The sequence below is a fragment of the Cheilinus undulatus genome, linkage group 19 (genome assembly GCF_018320785.1).
Source record: "Cheilinus undulatus linkage group 19, ASM1832078v1, whole genome shotgun sequence".
NCBI classification, from domain to species: domain Eukaryota; kingdom Metazoa; phylum Chordata; class Actinopteri; order Labriformes; family Labridae; genus Cheilinus; species Cheilinus undulatus.
Genome location: NC_054883.1, coordinates 18,931,054 through 18,957,531, shown reverse-complemented (window position 1 = coordinate 18,957,531; position 26,478 = coordinate 18,931,054). Strand labels below are relative to the sequence as shown.

Genomic DNA, 26,478 nt, shown 5'->3' with positions numbered 1-26,478 from the left:
AAGGAAGTGAGTGGGATGGAGTCATGGAAGAAAAAATAAGGGGATAACGGTTGAAAGGGAAGTGCTAACCTCGACATCCAGAAAATATGACTTGGAGGAGCTTGTTCTTCAGGATGACTGAGTCATATTTATTTATTTCATTACACTTCAATCATTTGAACTCTGCAATAGAAATGGTCCAACACAGCCTACATTAGTGTTACTGCTTATTCTCTTCCTTGGTGTGCCTTTATCTTTATATCCTTAAAAACATCCCTTACCTACAACCTTAAAATATCCGTAATCACATATTATAAAAGTTTTCCTTCATTATAAGGGTTTTCACCATGTCTTGAACAAGATTTGGTGGGAAAGTTTCTTATTTAAACGGCAGAAGGCTATCCCTGTCAGACTGTAAGATTAAGTGGACAGGACATATAACACTCTGATGACAGTTCTTGCCTTTATATTAATGTTACAAGTAGTTAAGCATGTCCTCGGTCTTTATTTATACAGAACCACTTCGAAAGTAATTTCGAGACACTTTACAGAGAGGGCTGGTCTAGACTCTACTCTTTGATATTAACAAGAGTTCAGAAGAACATACAGGCAAATGGTAAAGATAATGTGTTGGTGTTGATACATCTTGTCCTAACTACAAAAAATCCTCTCGATTACAGCAGTTCCTATTGTAGTATCCTGGCAGCAATGCAACACAGTGCGATAAAGTGCAATGCAACCTGGAATTTTTCCTTGTCCCCCCATTCCTGCTCTCCTGTGACTTGCATTCAGATGGGCAAGGAACAAGTGAAAAGGCAGATAGCAAGGCACCAGGAGCAGTGGACCAGAACATTGCCTGGATTTTCCTTCACTCGTGTCACTCAAAGAGCTCGTTAGCTTGTTTTACAAAGATGAGGTATTTGATAGCAGTGTTTAGATTTTGACACCAGTATTGGAAATACGCCCTATACTTATCAAAAAGCAGGTATTGGTATTGACGAGTACATGTGTCGGTGTTGTCGTATACAATGAGAAGTGACACAAGTTATCAAAAGCTAAATTACTTTTGAACCTTAAATCGTAGCCTTCAACTTTTTTGCTCTCTTGAAGCTAGCCGTCACGCAGTGCCACTGATGCTATCCATACCTTCATCACCCTTACGGAATTGTTTCTAGTGAGCCTGGAACTTGGGAGTAGAAGATTAAATCCACACTATTAGATCCAAAATTGAATGCCTTTTTAACATTTTTTATCTTTTCTGATCATTTATTGCCACTAGCTTGAATGCTAATGGCCATGATGTTTTCCCAGAATGCTTTGTGAGGGGCTGTCAACCAATGCCAGGCTGTTCCGTCATGTCATGCTAGGTCAAACTGAGCATGCTTAAACACGCCTATCGTTATGGAGACGTCCTGATTAGAGCATAATGGAGAGAAAGAGAGACAGAGAGTCAGTGATGTGGCCTTCTTTGTCATTGTAATTTTGATATTGAGCAGTAAAACTCACAATAGCATGAAAAACAAGTATCACAGAAAGACTTAAGACATTATGGTTCTACTTGTTAAGCTATGTTCTGAGTTCACTGTAAGGCTAAAATAACGCACCAGTTTTCCAAAGCACAGTCAACAAGAAAGTTTACGAAATACAGCTCAGAGCTGTCAAAGCTTGTAAATAGAAAGTGCTACACTCCTGTTTGTCAGCATTTTAATATATAGCACTAAATGTAATAGTGTTAACAATGAGGGCCTGAAATTAAACATTTTAAATGGATAGAGTTTGGCCAGCGAGCATGCAAATGCTTTGCAAGGCAATGCGATGTCAGATGCTCACGTGCAGTCATGCGGCTATCCATCATACTGTTTGTTTCAAACACATAAATATAATTTGATTTTGATTAAAATTCTGGTATTGTGAGAAACATTAATCAAAGAGAATCTTGCACAGAAAAAAACTGAACAATTAATGCCATAAGAGCTCTGCTTCTATAGGGTTAAAATCACATCCATGCATTTTTGCTATCAAACCTTCAGCTTGATTACAAGCTGCTCTCATAAGAAACACGGACTCAAACCAACCATAGTTGGGGGAAACATTCTTTCCCACAGCCTTACGCCAACTAAACGGAATGCAAAAAAGGAATGCTTTCCCATCACACGCCTCCCTGCCCCTCCAGTCCCCCTATCTCCCACCCCCTGTGAGAAAAAAAGGAAAAAATTGTCAAGATTTTATCCTTAAAAAACAGGAGGTTCGCCCACTCGTTCACCTGGGACGGCTCTTGGACAGCAGAGGCAAGCTAGAAGGTTATAGGAGCCTGGGAATGTTTAACATCAAGAAAGCAATCAGAACGTAGCCCGGCTCTGGGGAATTGGACAGGAAACATGGAGAGTAACCCCTTCCTGCCTGAAAGGAAAGAGAACGGGAAGTGATTTTGGTTATGTGGCTGATTTTTACAGTAACATGAAAGAGGGCCTGACAGCATTTATAGGTATAGCAGTTTTTTTCTTCAAATGCTAAATTTAGCAAAGACACATCAGGACTTTTAACAAACCTTTAAAGAATCACTTCCACTTCTCCACCTACATCAGCTTTCAGAGAGGTGATGTGTGAAGACCCAGGGGTCAAACGCAATCCCAGAAAAGCACTGAGAAAAGCAGAAGTGGCTTCTAACTCAACATAGACTCTGTTTGAATTTCCCCATCACTGGCCTGACCTGATCTATCTTTCGCCACAGTTTATAGACTGAGGTGAAACACAAGTGGAAATGTTCTGGCTCTGCACTGAGCTCGGCATAAATTGCCCAAGACAGCCCAGGAAACAGGGGTTTGCTTTGTACCTTGAGCAGAAAACGCTTATCAGCCAGTAAGTCCCACTGTAAGAGGCCTATTCCTGCACTGTCCTGTGACCCAGCAGGACAGATAAACAGGACCAAGGATCTGCAGGCAGAGAAGGGACCAGTGCTGAGATCCTCATTGAGATCCACAGAAATCACTTGCTGGCCTGTTATGTAAACAGTCCATGCATTATTTCAGCAGCTCTCCTAGTGTGGCTTTGCTGTTCAGTGAAGCTACTGGCATTAACAATGGGGGCAAATTAGCCATGAGCTAAGAGCCTAGCAGTGCCTCTTTAACAGCCTTTCTCCCTCATTTTGTCATAGACATGATTTTACAAACATGATTAATGAAGCATCAGTGCATCAGTGGAGGATCAGCATTGGCTGATGGTGGCCCTGTGAACGCTTATCGGCCAGAAAAAACGCAACATGTGCTGATGACAACTGCCGATAAATCTTAAGTGCATGCTGCTGTGAGAGAAAATGCTAAAATATGAAAAAAAAAAAAAAAAAAAAAAAAAAAAAGACAGACAGCAGTCTGACAAGTTTTAGCTTTGCGCACCCTCCAGCTGCTGTCCAGATCAGCTGAGTTTGCAGCACACGACGTCTCTGATGTGGTTGAAACTAGCTGAAAAAATGTGGGAAACATTCTCCTGTTGTCTACACACGCCAGCAGGCTGTGCAGATGCAGTTGAGAATGAAACTATAAAGATTGCATCAGGAGGTCATGACGCCGTGGAGCAGTCATTTTACATGATGCCAAACCTCTTGCAACAAAAACACGATTGCCACAATTGCCACAGACTACGACTCCCTGCATTTTTAACTTCACAGTAATTAGTTTGAAAACTTTATCATACTTCCCTCTCCATTTGAACAGCTGACAACAGACGTCAGTATGTCAGATACTCGTTACAAGGACCTTAATTTTGATGAGGAAGTTAAACAAAGCACATGAGGGTACTTTAAGCGCAATAGAGGCCAACATTTTCCTGAAGATTCCCACTGGAATCCCACGGGATGAGTCATTCCACTATTTGACAAGATTCAATTTGTGATTGGGATGGGATGGAAAAAAAGCAAGTGGGAGTGGGCGGGAGCAGGAAACCCATAACAATAGACCTATTTTTATGTGTAAATATGCACATGCAGTTTTTATGTTCATTTGGTTAGGTATTTTTAGCGGAAAATGGACAGAAGCATCATGTATTGACCACACTTGGCAGCCTTTTTGCTCATAACACTGCAACACAAGTCAAACCAACTACACCTCCCACACTAGAAACAGCACTGCCACAGCTGACACTCCCTCCAACAATCCATCCATCCATTTTCTTCCTCTTATCGGGGGCCGAGTTGCGGTAGCAGCAGACTAAGAAAGTCCACCCAGATGTCCCTCTCCCCAGCAATATTTTCCAGCTCTTCCTGGGGGATTCTGAGGTGTTCCCTGGCCAGATGAAATATGTTAACACTCCAGCGAGTCCTGGGTCTACCCCAGGGTCTCCTTCCAGTTGGACGTGCCTGGAATACCTCCACAGGGAAGCATCCTTATCAGAGGCCCAAACCACCTCAGCTGGTCCTCCAACAATGCAAGCTGTAAATGTTGTTTAAAGGAAACTATGTTTTAATACACTAAATACAACATTAGATGCCATGCTTGGGTAAATACTGAATATTAAAATGAGCAGGATGGGGGTAAAAAAAAAGGGGAGTGGGATGGGAGCGAGAGTTATTCTGTTGGGAGTGGGATGGGATGGGATTTTATTTCTACTCTGGTTTGGGACTGGGAAGGGATGGGATTATTTCTGTGGGAGTGGGATGGGACAGGAATGAAAGTCCTCTCCCGTGTCAGCCTCTTATGTGCAACTGATTGGCATGCCAGCCACAGCTGCTTCTGAAATTCTCAATGAGAAGAGAAACAAACTGAGCTGCAAGAAGGCACAGAGGACCTGTAGAGAGATCTTGAGTAGGGCTGGGTAATATATATTTTTCATAATATCACTATATTTTTAAAAGAGATTTAGGATTAAACATGATTGCTTCTAATAGTATATTTTATGATGAGGTTGATTTGAAAAAACTAAACGTTGATTTATTTTAGGCTATAGAGGCTATGCTGCAGTTATTCTAAAAAAGTGACTTTGTGTGAGATTGTGGATTCCTATGGTTGAATTTGCCCCCTCTAGGATCATCTAAACGTTACCCTTGCTCTTATTTCGTACAATAAAGAAGAGCTACTGCTGTGAATTCTGGGCAGGACATGTTTATTATCACCAAAGATGTGGCATTCATCTTACTTGTACCAAAAATCAAGTGCATAGTGTAAGTTCAGGCAGGCCACTGGTTTGCTATTGACTAATTATTCTCACGCTGCTTTATTTGAACTGCTCTAGCCTGGCTATTCTCTGCAAACTAGTCTTGCAATCCTCCTCCACCCCAGCTCCTCCTTAATCTGTTTCTTACTTAATAAATGTTGTCCCTGATGTCTGCTCTGCTCTGGGTTTTCTGCTGCTTCTCTCTGTGCCGCATGCTTTCCTTATCAGCACTGAAGTGCATTGTGTGCTGTTAATGATTTCTATGTAGGCTCATGGAAGGGCAGGGGGATATAAATATAGATAACAGCAATAAATGTTAATTAAAGACTGCTCATAAAGAAATATAGCTGTAAATTATGTGTGTTTCTTGACAGAGTGGGTTTAAAATGTAGTGCATTTAAACTGTATAATTGAGCCACAATCATAGCTCGACTTGACTGTGCATTTAAATGTACTGAGTACAGGAGAGAGCACTGCAGTACTTTTCTTTCAGTCCTGGGAAGAATTTAAAGACTCCACATCTAACATTTCTACAAAGTGACAGCACCACCTAAATACTGCCGACCAGACGAAGCTCACTGGGCATAATCCCATCCATAAATCACACCAACTATACAACTATCCCACATCATGGCGGTGCATGTAGATCTCCTTGCAGCCTGTAAGGCAGAATAAAAGTGGAAAATACATCCATCATCTAGAGAGGCTATTTTGGCAGAGTGTAGTGATGATAAAAGTGCGGACATGCTCAGTGTCCTGCTTCTAAACTGTTTGTTAATCTATCATTCCCCACAAGAGGAATGAGATAACAATATGGTGTGGCTTACAGTCAGCGAGGCTGCTGCGGAAAGATCGAAGCGTGTCCTTGGAGTGACATTATTTATTGAAATAAATTCACTCAGGCTGAAATATGTATAGCGAATGCATTATGAACAGTTCTTCTGATGGAGCGGAGAGGGCTTTAACTCACCATAACATTGGCTTGCTCTTTTCAACAGATGTCCCTTGTGTGACACACAGCAGGGATAATAGAGAGGAGAGGGTCTGAACGCTTTAATTTTACCCTCTTTCATGAATGGAGGGGATTTCCTTTTGATGGCCTATTTGAATGTATAGACAATTTAGAGTCCTTCTCGGAGCAGAGATTCTGATCTTAATTACTTCGTTAATTAGCTGTGATTCACAGGGAGAAGCCTTGCCCTGCGCAGAGTCCCTCTGCATTGCTGAAGGGGCCTTGTCAGAAGCCCGCTCTGGTTTTGAAGCACCAATCCTGCTCTTGTGACACTGATTTGCAAGTGTGCCTTTGCTGAAGGTGGGCTTTATTTTCCTCAAATGTCAGCAAACCCCATAGAGCTGCGGTTCTCTAAGTCTACCGCCTGAGGAAAACTGAGAAGATCAAGCCTACACCGCCCCCCTTCCTCCTCTACAGTCCGGAGTGGACTTATATCACACGGATGCATTCCACAGATTTATGTTTATCGTTTTCCAATGAAGGAGGGACAGCCGCTGCAACATCCTGCGCTCTCCTCTCACCGTGTGATAAATATGGCTCCCCTCGCTCCGGGTGCCTCAACTTGGCGGATCGATGGAGCATTTAGCTAATCACAAAAGAAAGCCGCAGTAGGGAGAATAAAAAGGATTGTCATAAGCAGTGGGCGTTGAGTGAGTGAGTGAGCTGGACAAACAATAACGCTTTTCATTCGCTCGTAATTCTTCCTCACGACATCGCCTCACAGAAAGTTAGCACTCATCAAGGTGGATCAAGCTTTTTCTGGAACTTCATCCTGATTGATCCTGCCACCTACAGCGGTTTGTGGCGTGAACGGGCGGTAGGGGAGAGTGGGGTATGATGAGCCAGTTTTTACTTAAGCCGTCCTCAAGGTCTGGAAAAATGAGACAGAGATACAATGAAAACATGAACCTGTACTTCAAGATCTTTGCTGTCAAATGAAATTATCAGCAAAAAAGTAAGTGGTACTAGTGAAAAACAGATGGAGGAGCATTTTACAACTAATTAGGTTAATTGGAAACAGGTCATTAACATGACTGGGTTTAAAAGAAGCATTTTAGAGAAGCCAAGCCCCTCAGAAGTAAAGATGGGCAGAGGGTCACCAGTCCATGAAAAACCATGTCTAAAGATTGTGGAATGATTTCAGAACAATTTTCCTCAACATAAAATTGCAAAGGCTTTAAATATCCCACCATCCACAACACATAATATAGATTCAGAGAATCTGGAGAAATCTCTGTGCACAAGGAGCAAGGCCAAAGGTCAATAATAGATGCTCATGGTCATTGGGGCCTCAGGTGACAGTGCATTAAAAACAGGCATGATTCTATACTGGAAATCACTGCATGGGCCCAGGGACACCTCCAAAAATCATTTAAGGTCACATATTTTACCCCTTTAAGACAAGTCTATATTGGTCTCAGAGGTCCCCAAACATGCTTGTGAAGTTTGTGGCTGAAAAAACACTCCACTATTAGATTTCTGCATGTCTACAACCCCTCTGTTTCAGCCCTGCTCAGATTGAGCTGTTTCTGTGTCTGTGGCTTTAAATGTTACTGAGCTGTCTGACCCCGCCCCTCTCAGGAAATGGATGCAGCTTAATGGATGTGGCTCTCCTGATCCTCCTCTTAGCTGGCAGCTGAGAGAAGGATCAGGAGAGGAGGGCAGAACTTTCTTCCAAGAGGGGAAGGCCATTGGAACCTGGGGGAGGGGCTAACTCCCCACATGACATCATGAGGGGAAAATCCAAAAATGGCTTTTTTCAGCACACATTTTCTGAAAGGTGGAGAAAGAGAGGGGGGAAGGGAATGGATTTTTCTGATTCTTTTGGGGATTGAGGACAGCCCAGGGGCACATTAGAAAAGCCTGATAAAGTGTATTTTGCATAATATATGACCTTTAACTGTCAACACAGTTTGCCATGTTACCCACAAATGTGAGTTAAAACTTATCATGAAAAGAAGAAGCTACATGTGAATCTAATGTAATAATTTAACTTCCTGTCCTTGTAACTTTAAGAAATGTAAATTGTCATCAGAACTTCATTGCACTTTCTATCAATAAAATATCAAATATCAAGTATCAATATCTGTGTTGTAATACCCATCTCTAGTGGTCACATGACTCATAATCAGAAATTATTTTTGGAAATCAAAAACAACATGTCATGCGGATTAAAGAGGAGAAAATGAGCTTGTTAGAAGAGCACATTTCACAAGCCTGCATCTCTGATGGTATGGGGTTGTATTTGTGCCTATGGCGTGGGCAGCCGGCACATCTGGAAAGTCACTATCAATGCTGAAGAGTATATAGAGATTTTAGAGCAACATATGCTCCTATCAAGTCAACATCTCTTTCAGTGACAGCCTCACATATTTCAGCAAGAAAATGCTGAACCACATCCATCACAACAGCATGTCTTCACAGCAGAAGTGTCCAGGTGCTGAACTGGCCTGCCTGCAATCCAGACCTTCCACCAATTAGCGCATCATTAAAAGAAAAGTCCAGCACAGACGAACCAGGACTGTTGAGCAGCTTGAATCCTACATCAGACAAGAATGGGACAACATTGCTCTCCCAAAACTCCAACAACTGGTCTCCTCCCTTCCCAGACATTTACAGACTACTGTTAAAAGAAGAGGGAATGCTACACAATGCTATACACAGCCCTGTCCCTACTTTTTTCAGATGTGTTGCAGCCGTCAAATTCAAATGAGTTTGTATTTTTCATGAAATGGTAAAATTGTTTTAAAATCTGATGTGTTGTTTATGTTCCATAGTGAATAAATGATGGGTTTATGAGATTTGCAAATCATTGTCTTCTGTTTTTATTCAAATTCTACAGTGTCCCAACCTTTTTGGAACTGATGTCCTATAATTTTTTTTTTTTTTTTTTACTTTTGGGCCTTGATGAAAGTCGATATTCCTGGTATGTAGAAAAATTTACTTTGAAGGGCAAAAGCAGATACTTCCTGAATCCATGGTTACATGACTAAAGCCATGTACAGGTGCATAGGGTGGATCAACCTACCCACTGGCTGGCTCATCTTACCCCACTCTCTCCTGCAGAAGTTAAGATAAAGTGGCTGTTTTGGCATGCAGGTCTCCAGAAAGCAGAGGTAAGGTCCAGCTGAGGCAGCTGCTTGTTATTACCCCTCCATCCGTCCCCCGCCCCCCTCATCAGGAAATAAGCAATCATTTAGTACTGACAGGTACATGCTGAACCATTGCTATCTCTGCCTTCAAACCTATAAAATCATGGATTACAGCAGTTTAGTATTAACCTTAAGCTCCTCAAGTATCTCTGCCAAAGTTAGCCGGTTTCCTTTCAGAATGTGAGGGTATGTTTCCCTGAGTGGGATAAAACATGAAGTAACACTGGTGTGCTGCTGACACGTGAGTATTTTACTTCTACTTTTAACTGCAAAGACAGCATCAGCAGAGATATCAGATGTAACAACCATTTATATGTGTGTATTTGCCGCCGGGACGGAAAAAAATAACAGCAAAACAAAGAAAAAAAATCTCCTCCAATCCTCCTCAAACATGTGAGGTGCTTTTCTGCTCGTGAAAAGCAGTAATTTAAAGGTCTCCTGTGAGCTGTAGAGGGCTTAGCGTGTCCAACTGGATCTGGACTGTAGCTGCAGACCTGCCTTAACACACTGCCAGGTCCACATTACAGGGTGAAAAGGGGCAAAACAAGGCAGAGAAGGCTGCTTGTAGCTTGAAGCATGTAAACAAGGCAGCAGTATGAGCGAACAGCTGAGAAAACACATTTAACAGACAGCGCCACTGCCCTGCACTTATCTATTCACGGGAACTCTCTAACCTGACACGCCAGTTGGATTTGTTTCACACATTCATCTGGAAAACATTCAATAGTAAGCGTTTGGGAAAAGGCAGAGGCCTTGAAAAAAAACTCGGAGTGTGACTGGATGAACTTTCTGTCTTTCACATCTTTACGGGCCAATCAGAGCAACAAAACACGGGACGTAGCAGCGACCGAGGTGCGCATGCACAGCTACCGAGGAATAACCCAAACCATGGCGACTAAAGACATGTCAGTACACGACTTTTGTCATTTTTGAAAAGAAAACAACTCACTGCTGTTCTTTGTTCTTTTAACGAAGAAATGTTGTCAAGTTCTGATCAAACTAGCGCTTAAACAGCATCCAAGCTAAGCTCTTCTGCCATAACTGCACCAGCCTCTTGTTGCTGTTCGCTTACCGCCAAGCCTGAAAATACTGCCCCTCGTCGCTGATTGATCCTGTCATTTTCTAACCGGGCCCAAATGGTTCAGACAGGAGCTTTGCAAGATGGATTCACCAGTGAGAAACAAGGAAACAAGCATCTTCATCTGCTTTGCAAGGTTAGGAACTCTCAGGATGCAGCAATAAATTATGAATTTTTAAGGTGTTTCATTAGTTCATGGTTAAAATAAAACATGTATACTAACATTACATTCTGCTAAAAAGAGATGAACCTGAGTTAAATAACATTGGTTAGATTAGTTTAACTGTTCTGATCAATCCAATATTGACACACTTATGAAACCATGGCAGCAGAAAATGCCCTATAAACAGTTAGAAAACTTGAGCAGAACCAGACTCTCTGTTGAAAATTCATCTGCCATTGACACACTGATACTGGCACTGACAGTCATCAATAACAGAGCCATCAACAACAGCTGGCCTGCCTAGTATTACATACTGTTACCACATTTCAAGCTTGTCTTGCAGTCATCTTTTAGAGCATCAGAGCAGCCAGAGACTGAAGTCATCGGCCTTACTCTACGCTGTCTGGCATTATGCTGCCCTCAGTTTCGGCTTCCTTTCTGGCTTCCATCACTGACTTTTGTAGTTTGTAGTCAATTTCACTTTTGGTTGACAAACATTAAAGCTTGTCATGCTATTGCTCTGCACTGCTCAATTTTAGCTTCAAGAAAAAACAAAAAGCACTTGCAGCAAACCCAAAGAACAAGTAAACGGCTGACCCACTGCTACCCAATGAGAACAAGATGACAGTCTAGGAGTTCATTAAGGACAAGTTTCCAATATGAAAATGACACCGGTTTATTGAAGAAAAGAAATACAAGGTGCTGGATCCATTTTTAAACTTTTTAAAGTCCTAAACTACATGCTTCCTGTTTAGATACAGACCTGCTTTTATTTTGAAAGTATAAAAATAGGGAACCTTGACTGTATCAAAGACAAAAGGTGAGCATATAAAAGTGAAATGAGACAGGAAGCAGTGGTGGACTTATTTTCCTCACACTCGTGGCAGGGAGACACTGCAGTGGCTTAACCAAAGTGTACTGAAAGGAAGATTAACGCATGAGATAAAAATAACCTAAAAAAATTAGCCCACTAATCATGAACATTATACATCCCGATTAATGCATCAGTGCTGACAATCTTCACCAAAATATATTCATAGAAAAATTCTGCACTTCTTTATTGGTTTCAATTAAATACGCAAGCAAAATGGTTTCTATTCAACCCCATTTCCAACAAATCAGATGATGAAACTGCCACATTTTACCATTTCATGAGAAATATTAGCTCATTTTAAATTTTGATGGCAGCAGCACATTTCAAAAAGGTACTGACTGTGCAACAAAAGGCTGGAAAAGTAAGCAGTACGAATGAAAAGCAGCTGGAGGAGCATTTTGCAGGTCAGTTACAAGGCCGGGCATCAAAGGAGGTAAAGATAAGTACAGATAAACAGAGATTCATCAATCTTCAAAAAAATGATTGTGGAACAATATCAGAAAAATGTTCCCCAAAAGACTTTGAGCATCTCCCCATCTACAGTACACAATATCATCAAAAGACTCAGCGAATCTGGAGACATCTCTGTGTGCACGGGACAAGGCAGAAGGTCAGGATTGGATGCTTGTGATTCCTGGGCTCTCAGGCATCACTGCAAACAGGCATGATTCTGTACTAGAAATCATTGCATTGGCTCAGACACTTCCAGAAACCATGGTCCATCAACACAGTTCCCCATGCTATCCAAAATGCAAGTTAAGGCATAATCAATGCAAAAAAGTACAAAGTGGTTTAAGGGTAACATATGCTCCCATAAAGTCTACATCTTTTTCAGGGATCGCCCTGAATATTTCAGCAAGACAATGCTAAACCACATGCCGCAACCATCACAACAACATGGTTTGGCAGTAGAAGAGTCTGGTTGCTGGACTGACCTGCCTGTAGTCCAGACCTCTCCCCCTGAGGTCTGGACTGGACATGGCCCTGTCCCTTCTTTTTTGAGATGTTTTGTTGCCATCAAAATCAAAATAAGCTAATATTTTTCATAAAATGGTCAAATGTCTGTTTTAACATCTGATATGTTAAGTTCTGTTGTGAATTAAATGTAGGTTTATGAGATTTTCTGATCACTGCATTCAGTTTTTATTTACATTTTGCAAAGCGCCCCAACTTTTTTGAAATCAGGGTTGTAAGTTAAGAGCCTTAAAGTGAACTTCTATCAATAGAAAAGAACACTACAGACCAAGACGAGACATGTGGGGAACGCCAGCCAAAAATAAGACTGGGCAGTGAGAACCTCCCCGTCCTAAAATAGCCTTGCCCTTGTCCTAAAAATTCAAAATGTATTATTCTTTCCAGTGAAACAAATCTAATCTAACATTAGCAGGGCAAAAGAGTCTGTGCCAAGGTAAAGTAAGATGCCCACAAATAAACGGGAGCAAACATGCAGTCAGCTCTGTTGTTTTGTCTGTGACAGCCCTCACAAGCCCCAGGCTCCGAAGTCGTTTCTCCCTCCACAAACAGCTCTGTTCTGTGGCCCCAGATGTCTCATTACTGTAAAACAAGCACAGAGAGATGAGCGACATACAAGCCACTGGCCCACAACGCTGCCTCCCTTTCAATTAGAAAGGATTAGCCGAGCCTGAGCGGGCCTTCCTGTGCGATATGTTACCTCACATTGTGCAGGACAGCCATATGTCAGACTGTAAATAAATTACTGAGGAGCTGAAAGCTTGGCGATAGCAAGAAAGGGAGTTATGGCTCCACCAGAGTGCACAACAAGCTTAATAGGAGGAGAAGGAGGAAGATGCTGTAGCCTCTATAAAACTTTACACTCTATGAAAGGGCGTGGGCAGAGACACAGGTACACTGATGCTCATTCACTCTCATAAATTAGACCAATAGGATTCAGTGGTTTTACTCAGCCAGCATTAATCAAGCGATAAAGCTATGATGGTAAAATTTCTGCAGAGTCATGCTTTGGTTAAGCCAGCTGGACTGATCCCATCCAGCACCATGAAACCTACTGAAGGAAGAGACCAACGTTAACGGGATAGCAAGGCCCTGCATCACTCACTTTTATGGGAGTAGGGCGGCGTGGGGTTTAACAAGAGGTTTTACTCGTCAGGGAGACCGACATTACATAACCATAAAACGATGAGGTTCACAAATCATCAGTCGACTTGTGACGCATGGCAGGGATGGGCCTTGTGGTGCAGTTTGGAGTAAAATTTGTGGTGTAAGAGAGAGGGTGAAAACAACAACACAAAGATGTCTAATTTAACCGGTGGTTCTTAAAGGCAGCATATACATGCTGAAGTTTCCTTCACCTCACATGAAATTGAAAACACAGATCCCAAACTAAATCTAACCCCATTCCCCGCCACTCGTCATTTCCTTGATTTTTCCAGGCAGCCTGTGCCATAGCTGGAGCGCCTCCACTGACCAGGGGCGTCTGTGGTCGCACCGCGCTAGTCCGCAGGTCCGACAAGGCAGGCGGCGAGCAGGCAGGCTCCTCTACGCCTGACACGGAGCAGCCTCGCAGGGGAACGACTGAGTAATGGCAGGGTAACTCGATCCAGGCCTGGGGAGGGAGTGGGAGCAACCCTGACGCCTAAATCATAGCTGTGGGATGAAGAGAGGGAGACACACAAATGTGTTTGAAGGAAAGATACGCAGAGGGATGAGAGGCTGCGGAGACGGTGGGCGGGACGAGTGGAGAAATGAGCCGCGGTTAGACAGGAGAACTGGGACGCGGCCAAATGACAGGGGGATGAAAGTGAACGCCTCTCTGCTGCCTCTCGTGCACGTGCAGCGCCCACCGCCTGGTGGGAGGGACCGCAGAGGAATGACAAGGCGTGGGCCTGGGTTTCAAATTCACAAGCCTGTCTCAGACAGAATAAACATGTGTAGGCCCAAAATGACTTCTATTTTCCCCAGCGTCTGACACTTATTGACTAATTGAGGCTGGGAGACATAAATAAATGTATACATCTTTATATAGGCCAAAACATTTAAACAGGAATTAACCTGTCACTCTCCTCTTTCACAGGAAAATGGAATATCATTTTATTATACACACAGCCAACATTTTCTAAAGCAGACCATTTTAATTCCCTGTAATAAACCTACAACTATTAAACCTTGGTGTCTGAAACTTTGATTTCTGTATCTCATCATTATGGCCATGAACCTTTACGGCAAAACTTACTGTTTACATTTAAAACTTGTCCTTTTTGATGCACCTTACAGATCCTTCTCATAAAAGACAAATTCATATGGACCACCCAACAGTCACAGCTGAATCTTTGTCTTGTCTTACTCTACGGCACCTTCATTTTACCCAGTCATTTTATATTTCTTATTTATAGCACCACAACCACTTTATTTATTTAGTGTTCATCTCTTTCACATTGCCCTGTTTATATACCTACCCAGGGTCCGACATTAACAGTTGCCTGAATGCCCGGGGCAACTTCAAAAAGCTGACGGGCAAGCAAAACTTGTGAGGACTTGCCCGGTCAGGCAAGCACGTCACTGAGCTTTTCTATTCATTAATTTCATTAATTTTCTCTCTCGTTTCTGTTACTACGGAGCCCCTGAGTAGCCAGATACAGTGTGTCGCTGCCTCTGTTGGCTGCGCATGTCTGCTGATGTGTAGACAGCTGCACAAACTTTAACTAAAACCCTTTATGAAGGTTAACACTGTCATCAGTAAGATTCATGGCAGGTCACATCAATCAATCTGTTACCCACATAAAGACGACAGGCTTTAACTTCCTCATTGAAACGTTTAACAGACCTTGCCTAAATATAAAGAGCTGCATCAGTAAAATTAAACTATTTATCATCCTCTTTAATGACATCTCTGTTTAAAACACTCAAAAGAAATCTTTCTGTCAGCAACACGTTCGTTGTCATTTAGAGAAACAGATTATTTTATCGTTTTGTGGTCTTTTTTTCCTCATATGAGCTTTGGCAGTGTTGAAAACAACGCACAGATGTGTCAGATGTGTGTGTTAATGTGTGTGCATTGGAGAGCCAGTGTGCGCCTCTGCTCTGTCTGTTGTCAGACAACAGGGTGTGCTTAACTGGGGCTAGGACTTCGCTTTTTGGAGCTAACAATGGACTCTATGGCGCTCAAACAGAGTTCATTTTGCTAAGTTTACTGCTGCAGTACACAACAACCTGTTGCGCAACTCCTTTTAAGTTCCTGAGTGATGATACGAACAGTAAACAGCTGATGGATGTGTGGCTGACGGTGAGAAGAGAAGTAGACATGACAAAGAGCGACAGAATCAAAGGTATGAAGTCATAGATACTGGCACTATGAGCGAGTCTGTGCGCATACACAAATGAAATAATCGCTGAATTCACCTCACGGAGGTTTCCAGCAGCAGCATTTCATCATTTCACACCGTTATGATGAACTTATTATGAACAGGCGGATCATGTGCTGCCCAAAGTAGTGCATGCAGAAGAGGGGGTGGGGGTTGGAGTGGTGATCTGAATGGGTCACAGATCAGCTCTCTTAATTGATTAGCTGTCAAACAAACAATTATAAAGTTATTATGGGATCTTTGTGATCTTTTTTAACTTCCAGTTTGTATTGTTTTATGTCAGGAGAGCTGCTGCTCCTGCTGTCTGTGCAATATTGATCTCGCTAGATGGAGTTTTCCTCGACGAGAAATCTCGTGGCGTTTTGATCTTGTGGTACGAGATCTCGTCACACCCCTAACTACAACCATTCTTGGCTTTCAGTGTTTTTGCCTGTTATTCGACAGCTTGGATCATTTATGTATCTGCTGTTACTATCAATATCTGAGACCAACATGTAAAGCCATCTCTTTATAGTGTTTATTTTTGTATAAAGACACACGTACTTTATATTCATGTTTTAAAACTTCTCTTTATATATTTTCAAGTTGTGATTAACTGTTAGACTTCTGCTCTTTGCTTTCTGTAATACTGCAGCTCTGAGTGCCTTAAAAAAATGTCTGAATTGAATTGAACTCAACTGAAAGTGTGTGTAACAAAGAGTCAAATTGAGTCTCCCTATTTAGAGATTAATAAAGAAAATCTTCTTCGGTACACTAAACGTCCCTGCTGAAGTAACACTGAGCCAATAAACAAAAATAGAACTACAATAAAAGAAAATGGGGAAAACTCCTGATTGCAAAACCTTACTGCAACTCTTTTTGAGGATCTTAACAGGAAATGACTTCCTTTTTTAAGCCTTTTTACAGATTTACAGGAACACATTTCAAACTTCTTTGCCTTAACAGCCAAAGTGTTATCTGCTGTTGTCTGAAGCCTTTTGGGGTAAAGAGTTTTGCCCGAGGGCACCACAGCAGTGGTCACATGAGGTTGGCAGAGCCACTGAACTCTATTTTATAACTGTTTGACTTCACTTTTTTAGCAGAGACTTCTGATGTGCATCATTACGCTGAGTGAAACGACAGATCCAGTCCTCTCCACTCCCATCAAGCTCTTCTGATGCTGCCACAAAAAACAACCAACTTTTACCATGCACACAGGGAAACAAAAAGGTTTGCTGGAGGTGGAACACAGCCAGAAACTCCTCTAATGCTCCAAGGAGCGGCCTAATATAATAATATGCCTGCAGCCTACAAATCCTGTAAAAGTCACTCATTAGGCTTCACATGTAATTTTCATTAACTTTTCTTGGAAACAAGCGTCTGCAAGAGCAACAATTTAGAGAGAAAGAAATGTTCGACCAGACTATTACTGAACCACATCCTCCTTTTTTCCATCCACAATATGGTCTCCATTCATTATTCAGACAGGAGATGCACTTTCCTTGTTCTTCAGCACTCTACTTATGACATCTTTGGGCAGCACTTAACAGACAGGACCCAATCAGATGCTCATAATTCAGGTAAAACTAAAAAATATATTTCTATGTGCAATGGTTTTATTTAATCAAGCTTAAAAAGGCTGATGGACTTTTTAATTTTGGCACAGAAGTTCCAAAAATCTTCACAAAAGGGTCCCACCTTTGAATGCACAGCTAAATTAGGCCATATATTTTTAGGCAAGAGCTGCATTTTAATTCCTTCCTATACTGCAGCCATAATGCAGAGATGCCATAATTGAAAAAGTAGGCCAAGCCTTAAAGCAAACTCAACACTTAGCAGCAGCTAGTGTCCACCGCTCCAGTCAGACCAACAGGCTGACTATTTGGCAGCATTCTCATACCAATCATGCAAAATGTCAACAAGATTTTAGGAACACTCTCAACTTTTTTGTTATTACCTTCTCCTCAGACCGTTACATCAAAGCGTGGCGATGAGTGGCGCCTCAGCAAAAGAATTGTGTGTGTGTTATGGTAACATGATCATGGCTATGATTGAGCGGAAATGTTAGACAAGCATCTAAGTTTCCTCTGCCTGCTTTCACCCCTCCTCGTCTAGCCACATGTGAAACCACACTGGAACTGCTTGGCGGCCAAAGTAAATGCTGCACTCGATTGCCTGGCATGTGTTTACGCTGGATGCCAGGTCTGCATGCTGACCCCTTGCCCATATTCTGCTGATAGATGATATCACACATAAGAGTCTGCTTTCACAATCAATGTATGCAATGAACCTTAAAGTGTTAGACGCTTCCCACGGTGGGCTACAAGATAAAAGGGGGCAGTCTTTGTCAAAGTCTGCTGTGTGTGCATGCAGAAAGGGGGGTTGTTCCTCACACTGACTCATCTATAAGGCTGGGAGCTGCTCTGAGTCGGCAAAAACCCTCTACACAAGAATAGAAGCAGGCCAGCTCATTCTCTAATTGAGTAAGGAGCTGCTCAAAATGTAAACGTTATTTATTAGAGGAGAATAGACTTACATTAGTGAGCTGTCACTGTTAATGCATTAATCCTGATGAGATTAAGACCAGAAATAAACCCATTTTATTTCTAAAATTACAACAATCCCATGCTGTTTTGTAAAATGTAGTAAAGCTATTGAAGCTTGGTGCTACTCACCTTAGCATCCTGTCCTCACAGTGATGGAAAATAAGGACACCACTGCTCCTTTCAAAGTAGTAAACTAAAGATGTTCCTAAGCGTCGATTTACCCATTTGGCTAAACACTCATTTAAATTTTATTTCATCGACTAGTTCAAACAGGAGAAAATCTCTAGAAAACAGTCAAATTTCTCACAGGGTCATTGTGTTAACAGGTGTGACATTAGGCTACATTAGCAGCTAGCGCCGCCAGCTTTCATTCCTCTTTGCTGATTAATATCGTGCTTTGACATGTGGCCTCTTTTCACTTCAGATGGAAGTTACACGTGAGTTCAACCCTCGACAGCTTACATACCACTTTATATCCATTTACTACTTTAGAAAACTGGCATACCGCGCTGTTCCCACCAGACGCTAACCGCTAAGCCACCAGTGAGCTTCTCATGTTTACATCCGTGAAGTGCCAGACAGGAAGGCAGCGGCCATTGACTGGAGCTACAGCGCCCTTTAGTGGCATTACAGACCATGATTTCAAGCCTGTGTTTATGAAAAATTATAGATAATTAGTTTAACTGACTCGTAAATCCCTCGCTGGCTAATTTGAAAAACGAATTTAACCGTTTTAGCGATAAAACTGTGCACTCCTGGTGCACACCTTGTATTATTTTACTCTCTTTAGCTTGTTTTATGCTTGTACAGCATTCTTTAGCTACTGCACAACCTACAAGAAGTTCCTTATATCCCCCTTCAAAATAAAAGCACTTTTTTATCCTTCAAGCCCTAAGCTATATTTTAACCATTTTGTCCCTCCTGGACTTTTTGTTTTTTAAAGCTTGTAAAACATCAACCCTGTGGTGTACAGATAAGCTCCAAACACTCCTCTTTCTAGGACAACTTGGGCTTTAAGAACAGTTGTGCCATAGTAATGTCACTTAAATTTTTTTAAAGTTACAGGACTATAAAGACAAAAATATAAACAGAAATTAAAACTTGAACAGATAAATTCATTTAAAGCATAGATAAAACTGCACCTGATTACTCAACAGCAGTTAACTGGGGTTTAAAATGTTATAGTCTTACAGCCCTAGCATTGTCACACACCTAATATGGCCTGTGAGGCCTGTTTACTCTCTTCTGCTTAACTGATGTGACCTGAACTTATACAACATGACAGGTTCAGAGTTCTCAAAACAGCAAACAGACAGCAGCCACTTAAAGCAGACTGAGGCATTTTAGAAGTTAAAAGCAGCTCACACAAATTTAAAAAAAGACACATTTTGCCACTTAGCTGCTGAGATGTATGTACGCAATTTTCTGAGGTTCATTTCCTCAGACTCTAAAATATCCCTCTTCTTCTGTCAGCACCACGACTTCTTCTTTGAGAACTCACAAAGTCAACAGCTTTCATTTTGGCTGCAACTGTACATTATTTGCATGCCTGATATATTCTCAGGAAACTAACTGAAGTCATGAGTCTTTCTGACTTCCTGATGAAGGTTTAATCCTGATACAAATCTAAAAGGTTTCTTTTTAAGGTCAAATTGACCATGCCAAAAAAGGCATTTTAGTTGATTAAAGAGTGTCACATGGAGTTTTTTTTAGTTTTTTTTCTGGCTTGTGGCATCCCATTCTGAAAGTACCTCAATTCAAACACAAGCGGTGTCAAATTATTATTTACAATAACAATAACAACAACAATAAGAAGAAATTCTTAACCGTGTTTGTTCAGGAAATCAAACAAAACAAAGAGATGTATATCATGATGCTGACTTTTAGATTTAATACTCAAAAGAGTCCTGCACACCTGAAACCATGACTTAGGGGTAGGAGGCAGCTTCAAGGTGCTTTATCTCTGAGAAGCACTGTTTGACACTGTTTTACATTGAGGAATATGTAGGAGTGCATGTACAAAATGACTCATTGTGTCAAGCGTTGTGTGACATTTTCCTTGTTTTTACAGTGTTTTATGGGAAATGTTTGCCTTTTTTTTGATAGGAGAGAAGAGAGACAGGAAATATGGGGGGAGAGATCGGAGAAAGACAAACACCGAACAGCACCGCCAGACGTGTTAAATATCAGGACCAAAGCCAAGCAAAGGATAGTCCAGGGGGCTGCTTCCCAAGAATTTTTTGCTAATGCACTCTCTTTTATTACATTTAAAACACAAATTTATAGTTAAACTGCCAGCAAATCTAGGCATCATTTGGGCAGAAAATATGATAAAATTCCACCAAAAACTATCGCAAGTGCTTACATAATTTTATCCTCAATCTAGGGCACTAAAAGTATCATTATCATTCTAAAATAATGAAACACCTTGATGAGGTTCTATAATTTCCCTCTCTGCCTCCTAAAAATGTTATTTATTTTGTAAGTTGCTTTCCAAAAATAGGGAAGGTATTTGGTGTAGAAGTTCACAACTGGAACTATGCATTTTCAAACAAAGAGCATAAAAAATATTGTATTTTAAGAACAATGTCAAAAGTTACTTTTATACTGCAGAGAGTGAGCATAAGTTGCTAATGGTATTTAAAAAAAAATAAGATGAGACGTTTTTAAGTTATGTTTGGCTTTGAGAATCAAATATCCATGTTGTAATCAGCAAGGCCCAATGTTCCATCCATCGCGGTGGGTCGTGGGGGGCTGGAGCCTATCCCAGCAGTCACTGTTTTTGGTGGTGGGAGGAAGCCAGAGTGCCTGGAGAGAAGCCACACATGCATGGGGAGAACATGTAAACTCTGCACAGAAAGGCAGTGTATGGGAAGCAAACCAGCAACCTTCTTGCTGTGAGGTATAACAGTGCTAACCCCTGCGCTGCTGTGCATCACCCAGCATCACTTATTTCTTTTTGCATTTATCCATCGTAGTGTACATAAGCAACTTTTAACCACCCCAACAGATTCAGGGTTTTTAAGAAAACATTCAGGGCTTAAGCCCCAGAAGCCAACTCCTTGTGCCGCCTTTGAGTACAGCCCTGTATTTTCACTTTTCAGAAGTTCCAGTTTTGCTGCTTTTTTTTTTTTTTGAGTAACTCGGTAAAGGTTTACATTTAAGCTAAGAGATTTCCTCAAAAAACTCTTCTTCGTATGCTGTTACTATGTAATTTGTACTGTCTTAAATTAAGAGGATGTTTGTGTTAGACAGCCCATCGTATCAAGCAGAAAACAGAATGTCTCAAAGATAACACACCACAACCAAACTGAACTGCTAGTGAAGAGATATTGGTACTGTGAACTCTGAAAGACAGTACATAGAACAGATGTGTTGGCTGAGTTTCTGTTATGAGTATTAAGGTTGAAATGAATGTAAAAGTGTTTGCTGATTTGTGGAACCTGCTTTCCATCATCAGCACAAAATTAAGCTGAGACAGCAGCAAAAATGTGTGACTGTGAGAGCATTTTCTGTTCCAAATAAAGTTTCATTAACATGAGGGAGGCTTTTGTTTATCTGACACATACAAAACCTGATTATGTCAGACTGACATCAGACCATTTAAGAAAGGCACTAAAAGCTGCTGAAACTCCACAACTGTCTGATTTTAAGGAAGAGCCTGGACTGGGAACCTTTTAAATCCTGAATAACTTTAACATCACTAATAATAAAACACTCCAGTCCAGTTACCCTACATGAAGAAAGAAGCCGTGCCGAGTATGCTGACCACGAGCATTTAAATGAGACATAACTGGGCTGATTCACATCGTCAAAGTAATAAATTGCTGTATCTGTAAAGGAAAACCCCAAAAACTGTCTGGAACATGCTTCATACCACAATGGGAAAAGATTTCCAATTCTAATGCGATGCATCCAACCGGAGGGAAATTTTCACCTTCAAGTGAATCATCTCCATTTAACTACAGATTATTTTCCTCAATTCCTGGAAAAAATGTACAAGGAAGGAGCCACAGACATGAGAGCCCATTATCAATGTGTTGATAAAGTGGCAGTTACCATGAATACAATACAGATAGAATTTCTGTTTCTACATTTGATGCATTGTTTTTCAGCATTATAATATTAATTATTTTTATTTTTTATTGCTATTTATTTCTTCTCAGATTTTACAAAAAGTCCCTACATTTAAGGAAATGGGGAACAGAGATGGAAACTGAGAAGTCACATCAAGTTGTGGCCTACAGAGCTCTCCTACACTGGAACTGTAGCGATGAGATGACTCAGTGGCATTGTCAGCTAAAGTCAAGGAAAAATGGGTTGCCGATTCATATCACTGAAGATGAATGTCGGTCACTGTGCATGTATTTCATGCTGTATATTCGAGAGGCATCTGACTGCAGATCTCTATGGTGGGGCAACCTCAAACATGGGGCGGGAAGTGACGTACTAAGACTTGATGGGTTTTTCCTTAGTTAGTAAGATGTTATTTTTCACTTTATTCCACCTCCTCCTCACCCTTACCCTGATCTTAAGGGTTGGGTGCCAATTCCTCACACTCTTTTGGTTTTCCTTTGTGTGTGGTGTGTTATTTTTCATATTATCCCCTCACCCTTAACTCCAGTCTCCACATATAGCAACTGCGCTGCAACCCGCCGGCAAATCATACTGCGGAGCAAATCGCTCCCTCTCTTGTCTATCAGTGCATTTCCACAGGCGGTGCTCCAGTCTGACAGCGGGGTGTCCCTGGAGCACCACTCTGCTCCACTTCGTTCCAGATACGCTGCTCGTCTATTTTCAGCACTGGCCGCTACTAAAACTGCATCAACTCCCATCGATCAGAAAGCTACAGAAAATAAGTCACAAGTGTAGAATATCCGGTTCTTTCAAAATACAACACAACGCACGGGCCCCCTATCGTAAATCATCACTATATTAGCATTACGTCCCATCCTGAAGCAAGAGCAAAGGGTCACTGAGAGGTCAGTGGGTCACACAGCTACAACGATGCCATTAACAAGGAAAAGTTCACTTTTGAGGACATTTAGCCAAAGAATGTTACATAAAACCACAAATACTTTACGCAAACATTAAACTTTCAACTTCCTAATGTACTCACTCCATGGCAAAAGCAAAAATACCATGGACTTATACCAGAAAGGATGATAAATTAACCTAAAAAAATTTGACATACTACTTGGCACGCCGATAGTCAAATGGTTAAGGCACGCGCCATATACACAGGCGACCCGGGACCTGCATGTCTTTCCCCGCTCTCTTCCCTGTTTCCGACTCCATCCACTGTCCTATCAAATAAAGGCCAAAAATAAATCTTAAAAAAAAAAAAATAAAAGTTTGACATACTATTCCTGCGTGAACTCATAGTTCTCTCCTGATCTCTGCCCACTGATCAGGGCTGCGCACCACGGGGTAGCGATCTAGCCACACCTCCAGTGGGTGAGGTTGCTCGCCTTCGGTCGGAGCAAACCCGCTCGCTTCGGTGCACAGCGCAGTCATCCTATGTGGAAATTGCAGGTTGAATGTTCTGAATGTTCTGAATGTTATTTCCTTGGTAATCCATAACAAATTCCTTTTTCTATGATTAAGTCCATGCCATAATCTTTGATCCACTGATAATAGCAGTCTGTACCCAAACAGGAAGTAAATAATTCTTAGTTTAAGACAGTAGAAAAATCTAAACATGAAAATCACTTTTAAATGTAAAATAGGGGAATTTTAAAATGTGACAACAAGGATGTGATTAATTGTGATTAACTACAGAAATTCTGAGATTAATTGTGATTAAAAAATGCCATCTTTAGACAGGCCTAGTTGTAACTTGTTTAAAATTTTGGTATCATGACAACACCCCAACAGGCTGTATCATATTACTAAATTTATCTTCAACACAACCGCTGAGTCTTTCTCACGCAGGTGAGCATAAACCACACTTGACATACTTGTTAGTGACATTACTGAGTGACTACCTATTAAGAAAATAACCAGTAAATTTTCAGTTGGGGTTGTCATTATACCTGAATATACCTATATATACCTGAATTTTAGACTTGGATACAACCCCAGTGAAAATCAAACAACTTTGAAACCTATCTCAATACCACAGCAACAAAAATAAAAGTCCTATGCAAGATCTTTAATTTGTTTGGATGATCAGAAATTGTGAAAACTACAGATTGTCTTTTCAGTGCCACAAAAAGTATCAGAAGATCAGAACAGCTGACAAGTTGGAGTAACATATGTGCACTATAAGTGCCTATTCTACTTTTCTGTTCCAACTAAGAAACACAATCCTCACTACATTTGATTTTATCCACAGCAACTTCAAAAGTTGCATAAAATGTTTATACTGTAGCTGAGTTGCTAAAGGTTATCCTCAAATTCTCCTCTTTAAGGCAACCAAAGTCCAGCTAAAAGCAACAACCAAAATCTATACTACTTAACAACTCCTCTCCTCTAAAGTTCACCTGTGTACATTGTATATGTGCACGCGCACAGCTGACATTCAGGTGCTGAGTTGAGGACCGTTAAAAGTGTGTTTCCATACCTCACACGCGCAGCAGCAGGGAATCCTAGCCTGATGACGTATGTCTGCGATACACAGCTGCAGGGTTAGCTACAGGCCTGTTCTGCATTAACTACACTCACGCTGTGTGACAGCTCTGCCGCATGTAACCATCCGCTGTTTATTGCATGTGCACTTTCACGTAAAATCAACACTTTGTGGAGGCTGTTACCCGAGTTGAAGCTGTCATTTGTGCTGTAAATACACACCAAAGACAGAGCTCCTGACTGCTTCATAGGAAGGCTACCGTGATAACATTGCAAACGAGTCAGGTTTGGCCCCATTTCCTGGCTCGAAAAGCGGCGTGTGAAGTGAAAATGTCGGACTAACTGCAAACTTGTCTCACCTGGATCCCCAAGTGCGTGGAGGAAGCACCTTCAGGCAACAGACGGGCTCATTTTGGACAAATACCTGGGAAAACCGTCGATCCTCATAACTGTTTCTCTCCAGCCATTTTGGGCGAAACCGTCGGCCTGATCCGGCAGGGGCAAACACATATCAACGAGCTGATAAAATCTTATAATTTTCTTCCCAGTAGCTGGGAAATAATTGGTTACGCACTAATATACGAGAACAACATGTTTAATACAAACATGAGTGTATCAGACGGCCGGAGAGACCACTAATACAGCTACCAATTTCCGGAGTCCATCCCGTGAAGGCAGAAATGGTACAGCCCTCAAAATTCCGGAGACCTACTTTGCTCTGCGCTGTCAGTGCAGCCAATGAGTGGCTCAGTAGTAACCTGTAGCCCCACACTGACAGAGCTGTCACTGTCAGACAGCTGAGAGCATGTCAGACACGGAAAAGAAGCTTCATAGTTATTATAGGATATCCTAACCGTAACGTAACATTTTCGTCAGGTCTACACAATTATCCAACGCAATTATTCAGTAGAAGTAATCTGCAAATTAGAAGGTATTTTATTAACATGCTAAAAAAAAATACATTTTTAAAATATAGGCTATGCAATGAGGCATGGGTGGATATCCTATATACAGTGCCAATAATAAAGGTAATACCCTATTTGATGTTTTACCCTGTTATTGATATTAGAAATAAATCATGGTCAATATAATTTGCTTTAAGATTAAAACACAAAAATAATAATTTCAAAGAGAAAACAGATTTCTTTAAAGTAATGTCAATTAAATATTATGTAATGTTAAATAAGTGACTATATAAATATTCACCTTCTTGGAGTCTGTTTAGTTGAAGCACCTTTGGCGGGATTGAGGTCTAGGGCCGGCTGCTGAGAAGCATCCCCACAGCATGATGCTGCTACCACTGTGCTTCACAGTGGGGATGGTGTGTTTGTAGCGATGTGCATTAAAAATATGGCATCCTCTCTGATGGCCAAAAGACACCATTTTGGTTTCATTAGACCAAAGAACTTTCTTCCACTTGACCATGGAGTATCCTACATGCCTTTTGGTGAACTTCAGTCTCTCATCTCAGCTGCTGAAGCTTAGAACTCCTTCAGAGTGGTCATAGGTGGTCTCTCTCGCTAGTCTCCTTTTTGCACGCTCACTTAGTTTGTGAGGACGGCCTGATCTAGGCAGATTTACACATGTGCCATATTCCTTCCATTTCTTAACGATGGATTGAACAGAACTCTGAGGGATGT

At 41.4% G+C, this 26,478-nt stretch overlaps 1 protein-coding gene across 3 annotated transcripts in view; it reads right to left on the bottom strand.

Moving 5' to 3' along the window:
• Positions 1-25,317, bottom strand: part of znf438 (zinc finger protein 438) — a 67,178-nt gene extending 41,861 nt beyond the window's left edge. Inside the window, exon 1 of one of the 3 annotated variants that reach the window (XM_041814093.1) lies at positions 25,198-25,317. The gene's annotated coding sequence lies outside the window, so the exon portion shown is untranslated. The remainder of the gene's footprint in view (positions 1-25,197) is intronic. The other 2 variants (XM_041814091.1, XM_041814092.1) reach the window with 2 other exon arrangements.
• Between the last annotated feature and the right edge of the window lie 1,161 nt (positions 25,318-26,478).